The sequence below is a fragment of the Rhipicephalus sanguineus genome, chromosome 3 (genome assembly GCF_013339695.2).
Source record: "Rhipicephalus sanguineus isolate Rsan-2018 chromosome 3, BIME_Rsan_1.4, whole genome shotgun sequence".
NCBI lineage: Eukaryota > Metazoa > Arthropoda > Arachnida > Ixodida > Ixodidae > Rhipicephalus > Rhipicephalus sanguineus.
This window is the reverse complement of record NC_051178.1, coordinates 111532006-111542373: the sequence shown is the minus strand read 5'-3', so window position 1 is coordinate 111542373 and position 10368 is coordinate 111532006. Positions and strand designations below refer to the sequence as shown.

General features: G+C 43.8%; 1 long non-coding RNA gene across 1 annotated transcript; it reads right to left on the bottom strand.

Annotated features, from left to right (window-relative positions):
* On the bottom strand, window positions 1-9011 carry LOC119386952 (uncharacterized). The gene is made up of 3 exons (XR_007415605.1): window positions 8935-9011; window positions 5945-5998; window positions 1-123 (listed from the first exon to the last, which is right to left on the bottom strand). It is a non-coding gene; the product is annotated as an uncharacterized LOC119386952 (long non-coding RNA).
* Window positions 9012-10368: the final 1357 nt, after the last annotated feature.

Below are 10368 nucleotides of genomic sequence, written 5' to 3'. Positions count from 1 at the left end.
GGAAGACAAGAAGAAGCAATTTTATTAGCTTGAGGGAACCAAGGTGACACCTTTTAGAAAATGGCGTATAGCTCCTTGTGCTACTGAAACGTCCAATGGAAGCATGTCACCCCGAAGACACACCTGGAACAAAAATGCGGGAATGTGTGGGGTACAACAAGAGAAAAAAATTAATATGAACGTGAAAAGCCGACGAAAGAAGGCCCTTTACGGATGCAAGTGCACTGCAAATTGAATTGACGCCGTTCACAGCTTGAGACAAAACTTAATGATATCTATGTTTCACTGACTGTGAAAGCACCGTGAATATGGTCATCGTTAACAGTGAAAACAGGCCTTGTACACGTCATGAGACAGAGAGACACCACACACTTTCTCACCGTCTTAGTTAAACAACAGATACCGAAAACAATTTTCAATTCAGAGGTGCAACACTTCTCCGTCGCTGTAAGATTTTGATAATAATCATAATACCACAACTCGCTAGCATTCTAATGTAGTATGACTGTTATACTAAGAAAAGCGATTTGAAAGTAATGTAGTGCCAGAATCATGGATGGAAAATTTTTGATTGATCGCGTCTTTTATCTAATTGAATGACTGTTTCGATTAATATGGGATTAGATCGGGCGGAAAGTTTGTGGGGAGCGGAAGACCCAGTGCAAGGAGCAAGATATACGCTCAAAACCGGTGTGGTATTCCTTGCCAAAATCTAGTCACCACACCAGCGATGCGCCACCTGCTACCTCTCTGACGCACCCTTCGTAGCTTGGTGCTTTGTCCTTATGGAAACGTCTTCTTAGCAGCGCTTCAAGTGAAATAAAAATTGGAGCAAGACAAGCGGAGCGTGCACCTTACACACGTATTTGCACATGCCACAGTGTCGAAAAAATGCCAGGCCTGCGCGGAAAGCGCAGCACAGTCGCAGCGAAAGCTGGAAGAGCGGCATTTCCAGAGCCCGCTGTAAACTCTCTTGGGGCTACTAATACAAGTACACTAGCAAGGTACCCACTACGCCATAAATCACAATATTTGTGAAATTGGGAAGCACCTACAACGCCATTATTTGTCATTGTGCGCAGAAGCGAGGTTCCAGCTACACATATGTAAGGCATTATGTGCACTTTGTTTACGTTACGACTGATGACGATGAAGAATTGTGGCTCAGCCCTTTGTAATGGGTTAGAAGCTTTAAACGGCTCACCAGTTACGTAATTCGCATTGTGTGACGCCCGGTCGCTATTTAACTCTCCCACCATGCAATATAACATACATGGACATGAGAAAGAGAGACAGAGAGAAGGGGGAAGAACTTTCTTGAGACCCTGAGGAAATGGATGATCGGCTTATGGGCTTCCTTGGCAACCAATGCAAGTGCACTTGCGAGGAACCCACTACGCAGTAAATCATAATTTCTGTGAAGTAGGGAAGCAGCCACTATGCCATTTTTCGTCATTCAACGGAGAGCCGTGGTACCCGCTAAAAACATGTAAGGCATCATGCGCACTTTGTTGGTGTTGTGCCTGATGACGATGAAGAATTATTGCAGAGCCCCTTGTAGTGGGTTGGAAGCATCCAACAGCCCACTCGTTGCGCAATTCGCATTGTGTGACGCCTGGTTACAGAATTCGCGTTGTGTGCTGCGTGGTTGTTATTTCACTCTTCTACCACACTAAATTACTTATGTTAATGTGGTTCCTTCTGGACATGAAGCCTCTATAGTGTCGTTTTGCAAGGCAGTTCCAGGCACCGGTATGGCTCTGAGGTACAACACTGGGCTCTCACGCAGATGGCCCAGGTTCGAACCCCGTTCCATCCTGGAAATTTTTTCTTATTTCGTTTTTTTTTCTTATTTCGAGCGATAGTGGTTACGGACACCGGCGGCGGCGGCGGACAACTACGCCACCAAAAACGGCCGTTGAAATGATCTCATAACAGCTTTCGCTGTAAAACGCCAGGCCTGTGCCGAAAGCGCAGCACAGTCACAGGGAAAGCTGGAAGAACGGCATTTCTAGAGCCCGTTATGAACTCATTTGTGGCTACTAATACAAGTACACTAGCAACGTACCCACTACGCCACAACTTATAATTTTTATGAAGTTGGGAAGCACACACCACGACATTATTCGTCATTCTGCGGAATAGTGAGCTACCACCTGTAAGGCATTATGTGCACTTCGTTGATGCGACAGTTGATGAAGATTAGGAATTATGGCTGAGCCCATTGTAATGGGTTCCAAGCTGTAAAAGACCCCTAGTTACGTAATTCGCATTGTGTGACGCCCGGTCGTTATTTAGCTCGCCCACCACGCTTTATAACATACGTTAACGTGAGAAAGAGAGAATTAACTCTATTGATATCCTGAGGAAATGGATCATGGGAGCCTTATGGGTTTCTTTGGCAACCAATATAAGTGCACTTGCGAGGAACCCATTACGCTATAAATCATCATCATTTTTGTGAAGTAGGGAAGCAGCTACTATGCAATTTTTCTTCCTTCTGCGGAGAACCGTGGTACCAGCTAAACACCTGTAAGACATTATGTACACTTTGTTGATGCTGTGGCTGATAACGATGAAGAACTATGGCAGAGCCATTTGTAATGGGTTGGAAGCATTCAACAACCCTCTCGTTTCGCAGTTCGAATTGCGTGACGCCTGATTACAGAATTCGCGTTGTGTGACGCCTTGTTGTTATTTTACTCTTCTACCACACTACGTACATTACACGTGTTAATGTGGTTCCTTCCTTACATGAAGCCTGTATAGGGTCTTTTTGCAAAGATTTTTCTAGCATTGGCATGGCTCGAGGTAGAATACTCGGCTCCCACGCAGATGGCCAAGTTCGAACCTCGTTCCATCCTGAATATATTCTTATTTCGTCTTTTTTTTTTCATTTCGCGTGATAGTGCTTACGGACCCCGGCGGCGGCGGCGGACAACTACGGTGCCAAAAACGGTCCTTGTTGTGATCTCATAACAGCTTTCGCTGTAAAAAAAAACATATGGCAGCTCCCCTACTGTGAAACCTGTGGAAGTGCTTAGCACGGTCACCCAGCGATTCCCATTCGTAGCGTTCCCAATGCTCCGTTTACCAAAGTGTCCATGATGCCAGAGAGAGAGAGAGAAGCAACATTATTGAAGTCAAAAGTATTTTTACACAGGGATGGCGGTCAGGCCGTGCCTGGCTGCCACTTCCTCGGCTCGTTGTATGGCATTAGAACGTTTAACTGGGCAAGTTGGTGTGATTCCATCTCGAATGAATAAACCGCGCAAAAGAACGAGGACGAACAGAAGAAACAACAGACCACAGCGCTGACTCGCAACTAAAACTTTATTTCACAAGGAACAGAATAAATAGCATCTGGGAAAAGATATCAAACGACCATCACGTATGCACAAGGCCACAAAAGTAACAACAACAACAAAAAATAACACAATAACGTACGTGAGTGATTAGTCACGAACATGAGGCAAGTTATCGCTGAGATAAGAAACTTCAGCCTGTGACAAGACTACCGAAGGTTGGCTGACGCATATGTGACTTTCCAATGACATGTAAAAAGCTTCCATTATTTCTCGTGTGCGCTGATCCCTGTGCCTGTGCAAAACTTCCGTCCTATCAAAACTGGGATTACAACCACTTTTTCGACAATGAAGAGCAAAATGAGAACCAGTGCCGTTTTTAACATTTTGCGCATGCTCTTGGATCCTAATGTTTATGCATCGACTAGTTTGCCCTATGTAAATCTTGCCGCAGGAACATGGAATTTTATATACAACGTTAGTTTGACAATCTACAATTTTTTCCTATGTTTGACCGCGCACCTTAGCCGTTTGTCACTTTTTTCTCCATTTAACTTTCTGTGCACGGCTGGACATACCTGTCGCAACTTGTGGCCCACACTGAAAACAACGTCAACATGGTACCGATTTGCCACATTTTTAATTCCATGTGATAACCTATGCACATAAGGAATCACTGCTAAATTCTTTCTTGTGGTATCGCGATTGCCATCAGCTGGCCTGTTCGGTCTAGCTTTTACTGTTTTCGCCACTTTTTCACAAGCTCTCGTGATAACCCAAGTGGGGTATCCTGCTTCTTGTAGTCTGCACTCCTGTCTTGCAAAACTTTGTTGCATCAAGTGGTGACATGATTTAAACAAAGACGACTGTATGCATGCAACGCTGATACCGCTTTTGACCACTTTCGAGTGTTCAGATGAAAACGCTAGTAAAGGCTTATCTGCCCTAGGGGAATACTCCCAACAAATGTGATCCCCCGTACAAAAAAATAACTTTAAATCTAGAAACTGCAACTGTTTTTCGACAGGCAATTCACACGTAAAAGACAGGCCCTTACCGCATTCTCTGAACACTTTTAAAACATCAATAATTCTTCTTTGTACATCGTTGTATGGCCCGGTTTTCCATGGCCGGTGGCTCCGCCTATAACCACTTCACACTCAGAGACAAAAGGCACCCCTCAAGGAGCTGTTTTGTCGATGACCCCGCCGTTTGAGGTAAGCATGTAGGGTTTCCGCGGCACGAGTGAAATCTTAGGGAGATTCGCAAACTCGGTGTGCGGCATGTGCACTACTTTTTGCTGCGCTTTATCGAGTTGCTGCTTTTTATGGCAGTTGAGATACGCGTCGTCTGCAGCGAGTTCCATCAGTTTGTTCACCCCATCAGATGTAGAAACGCCGAGCCCGCGACGAGCAGGGGGAGGGACATTAGCTTGCTCGGCGAGGCGGTTGCGCCTCGCGTGTCGCAGGAGTCAGTCGCTAGTTTCCGAAACGTTTTTAGCGGTTTTAAGTAATTTATTGCGATGACGTCTTGGTTATTTCTGTCAATTATATTATTTAGATTTTGTTCATTCATTTTAACCCGGTTTTTAGCATTGCTAGTCTTGTTATGGCCTATATTGAGCGCTTTACTGTGAGCGTGGTCACACCACATGAGACATATGGATGGACAAGCCGGACCCTTAAAGTGCTTCGCACTTAAAACACTTCACCTGGGCCCTTGAATTAAGATCAAATCAGTCACAGCTTTTGGCGCAGAAACGTACTCATGTGAAACAAAAGCTCTGAATCTGAACACATAGCACACAGAACATCGAAATGGGATATTTTAAGCTCGTGTCATCTTAGCGTGCATGTAACAGAAATGATGTCGTTGAGAGCCTCAAATAGTGGCGATTTTAGGCAGGTTGCAACATTGTACAGCATTAATTGTTTTAAAAAATGTAGAAGTCAAGCTGCATAAAAATATGACTGATTTTAGCTTTGAAGCAACCCATGTTGCTACAGCACTGTACACAAATAAAAATATTATCGGGCTGTCACGGACGTAGATAAATGGCAAATAGTGCTGACCACTAATCAATATGTGGGCAGTAATCTTATCAGCTGTACTTCAAGTCTGTCCACTTACATCTGTCCCTGTTTCTTGCAGTATTCCGCGTCTCACAGATGTAAAAGTGATTTTGTAACCTATGAGTTCTTGTAGCCTTCTGTATCAAATGGCAAAATAGCTTGTCTGACTGTACGAGGCTTCTCGTAGGCGCGCCACACGTAATTTATTTAGCTATAGTGACGTATGAGTTGGCACTTTGGGCAAAGGCTATATATATATGGACAGATTTTGATGACATTAGAGATGTGAAAAGCTTTATGCGTATAGAATATAGCAGAATGTTTCATAAAACACAGGTATTTGCATTCGAGACATGAACTAAGTTACTTTTATAGTATAACGGGATTACTAAAAGTAACAGACGTAGTAAGGTAACACTGAGTAGTGGCGGTCACAAATATAAAGAAATATCAAGTGTGCAGTAGGTGTTCAACATACGTTATCGCCACGTACGTTAAACAGCCTCTTTTTTTCTTCTATTCGTGATATTCAAGAAATAGGAAAAACTTGAGGGCTCGTTCGCTTACGTTGAAATGATGCATCAGATCAGTGAACTCGTTCTCCTTGAAAAGAAACATTTCCTGTAAAGTAGAAGAGTACAAAAAATATGCTGTTAATTTTCTTTTCTCTGCTTACTTTTTTTGAAAATGCAACATGTACGTTTCAGCGTTTTGTCGCGTGGTAACTCCATTCAGTAATAACTAATAGTTCCATAAGCTTAATTTAATGGAGGAGGTGAAGTAACCTAACAGCAATGCGCATTTTTCTATTTATAAACTTGTCTGTGTATTGTGACGGTTCATTCAAATTTTTCGATTAGGAATTAAGCTACATTTCAACTATTTTCGTTTTTTTTTGTTTTTAAAGAATGAAATGAGTAGTGAAATTACTTGGAAGGTTTCATATTTAGATATTCTTGACTGTCGAGTGGTTCCTTAATTGGAAAGCAGAGAACACGTAGGCGGGCGAACAATGACAATCGAAAAAATTGGCCGCGTATCTGCGTGCTTCGCTGCAAATGCCGTCTAAAGACGATAGAAGAGGCGCTGCGTAAGATATCGACGCCATCTGGCAATACGTCGGGAAACATGAGTGCTGTGTTGCGGGTTGGTAGTCCCGGCGCAGCAGCAGGCGAAGACCGGCGGTGACCAACGCGACCGGTGGGGACGCCAACCAGCCCGAACACGCGGTTTGGCGCGATGCGCTGAAGCAGAAGAAACGTCCGCACTAAACGAGTACTCTCCACACACTATTTCATTTACACGTCGCCTGCGTAAAACAGGAATGCCAGAGCGGCGCCCCATAGCATTTGTACAGTGCAATACAGAACCGAAACCGAAACACAACAATGAGCTCGTGCAGAGGGCACAGAGGAAGGCAAGTTTCAGCGCAGTCGCATTTTCAGCGCAGCTTAGAAAGTAGGGTGTTTGGAATTACGTATGTATGCATTTTCTATTAAAGGAACACACCACCTAATACTTACCTAGTGATGTTGCCCTCAGATATGCGTGATATTTACTTTTTGATCGACAACGTTCACAAATACGAACAGCCGTACCAGTTCAAGATGGCTGGCCATTGGGCAAGTGGTTCAACTTTGGCCGAGTGGCCGAATCGAGTGACGTGCCGACAAACAGAAAGACGGACGAAAATTTCTCCGTTTAAGTATCCCAAGAAAGACTATGGTCTTTAAAACCGAAAAATGGCACAAACGCTATCGAGTGACTCGGCCAGCCGGCATACTATCAATTTGGATAAGTGGTTACAAGATGCAGGCAAAAGCAAATTTCATGAAACCGTAAACACGAGCAAAAAACGGCAAAAATGACCATGACTTGGCGTTCGGTACAAAATTGATTAAAACAGGTAAAACGAAACATTCAAAAATCAACGAAATCTAAAAACCAAAGTACCACAAAAAAAAAAGGTTTGTGTTAGCGTGTCATCAGTAGCACTGCTTGACAAAGAAATTAGCTACCTTGAGCCTCGTTTGTGATCACGCAGCTTGTTGTCAGATGCTTATGTATTCGGGTTTTTTTCTTTGTTTCTTTTTATAATTTCTTTGTTCTATTGTTTCTGGCTGCAGCTTTCTAGCCTTGTTTTCACTTGTTTAAAAAACTTTTAGCTGTTTTATTCAGTTTTGTACCGACAGCCAAGTCATGGTCTTTTTGCCGTTTCTTGCTCGTGTTTACAATTTCATTAAATCTGATTTTGCCATGCATCTCGTAAAACAATTATTCATATTGATAATTATGCCGGCTGGCCGAGTCATTTGATAGCGTTTGTGCCATTTAGCGCTTTTTCGGTTGTCATTGTTCGCATGCCTATATATTTTCTGTCTTTCCAATAAAGAAACCACTTGATAGTCGGCGCTCTGTCCTGTGTTCTTCGTCTCGTTTTCTGCGTTGTTCTGCCACAATGTACTATCGTGGGTTCCCGCGCACTCGTATCCGACACTGCAAGTATATTTATGTGAACTGTCGTATTGAGGGTGTATACCAGGGGTCCCAAACACGCGGCTCACGGCTTCGCACGGAATAATGTTTTATGACTTTGGTAATTAAGTGCTCGCATCATTTTATCGCCTATTGCAATTAGTCGCGCTTGCTTAGGGTAAGCTACACAGATGACACATGTCTCAAGCATTTCTTTCGTGAAGCGCCAAGTGCGGTTTCTATGAGTTGAAACATTACCGTGGAACGAAAACTCCATATTTAAGAACTGGCGTCAAGATAAAAGCCTTTGTAAAAATCAGTATCAATTTGTTTTCCGAAACCTGACGTCAAATCCCTTTTTTGAAATGACCCGTATGTGGAGTATGGGAAAGGTGTTCATTCAAATGACAACGTTTGGTGACATTTTGAGTCTGCTTACCCCCCTCCCCCGATCCCACCACCCTCTATGTTCCGTCCCTTGTGGAACTAAATTTCGTGACTGCGACTCCCTAACTCACGTCAGTTTGAGACCGCTGGTTTATAGACTACATGAGATCGCATACCGATATTAAGCCAACAAACGCAGCGTTTCGGTACCTTGTGCTTGATTACGAACAGTGCACACGTGCCCACTGCATCTACATTGTCTGTTCAAAGCATTGTCGTATAAGCCAGTTTGCTTCAGTAGATACTGTCTCATGAGCGATGAGTTCAGCGTGTATTTCATGGATAGGGACGGCTTCGTACATATCTCCCATACCGGGGTTCGCAGTACTTTCTATATCGTTCACCTATTGCAGAAAGCATGCATGCGACAGAATAGACATCTTGAAGCATCATGTGAAAGATGAAGTCGCATTAGACCGAAGCCCAGAGATGAAGATGACGGTGAAGCCCCAAGCTATTGAAAACATGAATATGAATGTTCGTGTCTGTAATAGGTGCGCAGCTACCTCCTTGCTATATACAAGAAAGAAATATCTTCTGTGGCTGGCCCCAAGTTGAGCTATATCAAAGTCCTTACTGAACCTAAGGGAAGAGCTAAAGTACATTCAAAGAAATTGTGCAAAACCCCAACTTACTGGCTTTACAGTGTAGAGCATTATTGAGCCATTCACTACGCACTGCCGCACCGCTCTCCTGAAGGCAAGGCTACTCTGCAGAATACATTGAGTGAAAGGTAAAATGCGTAAAATCATCAAAATTGAATCGGCAACAGAAGGCGTATGCTTAGAGAGAAATGAAGCCGCTTTAGCACTAGCCATCGCACTAAAAATAGTCCAATATGAAGCCATATTTTCTTATTAAGGGACACTAAAGAAAAACAATGAATTGGTTTAGATCGATAAACTCTGCTCTAAAGACTGTAATGTCATTAATTTCGCCATCGATGGTTTATTAATAAAGGTGAAAATCAACTTCAACGTTTCATTTTAGGGGCGAAGCTCCTTAGGGTGTGGGTCGTCCCTCCTCTGTAGTAACAGTATGTAGCCACCTCGCCCGATCGGCAACGGTGGAGCGCCGATCGGCAAGGGCGCGAGGACCCTGCCGTACAAGAGGTAAATCATACTAAAAGACATACTTTGCGGGCGATATACTCTAGTGAGCTTTGAACTGTTCGTCTTGATGTACATGATAAAAAAATTATTTCTACGAAAAACGCAAAGCACACCTTGAGCAAGATGTTTGGTTTTGGGACGCTAAATGGGACCATGACGCGATGCCAAGCCGGAGCACTTGCACGATCGCGTTCCGTTGGCTTTCGTTGGTCATGCTACCAACCTCGCGTCGTGGAACGCGAAGAGGAGCGCTACTCGCGTCGTGTCTTCCCTCTAGCCTTGCCGTTAATTCTCACAGGGCGAGCGGGGAACGCGGTCGCTCTTGGCGCGCTTTCTCTTTCGCTCGGGAGCGGACACTTTCCTTGCATTTCACCGATCACAAAGCGGTGATAATGAAGTGACCACGTAAACCAACAGTACAATAATAGTTTGATGTTTAATATATACACGGCGTTTCACACTCTTTACATGATGTACTAGGCGAATTTCACCGAAGAGTTTCATGGTTTACCGATGATCCCCTCCGGAGCTTCGCCCCCCTCATCATCATTCACCCCGTGGATATGCTGTGATATTTTAAATGTTGCGCCGAAATCTCCCCGCGTGGCGTCACAGATTTCAAAGTGTATTTGTCGTATTTTGACGCCATTGGCTCAACAAAATTTCCCTAAACTTGGTATGTTAAGTCTATGGCCTCCTCAGAGGACACTGTACTTCATTTTTACTGATTATGGACTACGTAGTCCCTAGTAGGCGCCGTCAAAGCTTGTGACATCACAGCGAATGGTGCGAAAACTTCAAGGCAGCGTCGCCGCCCACATTTTGTTTTTGCGTGTTTTCTCGCTTACTAAGCGTCTTCTCGCAGCAAGCGTGGTGTTTTTGGCATCGTGAAGGAGTATTTTACTAATATGAGAAAAATCGTTTTGCTCTTTAGTGTCTTTTTAACGGCTGGTTAGC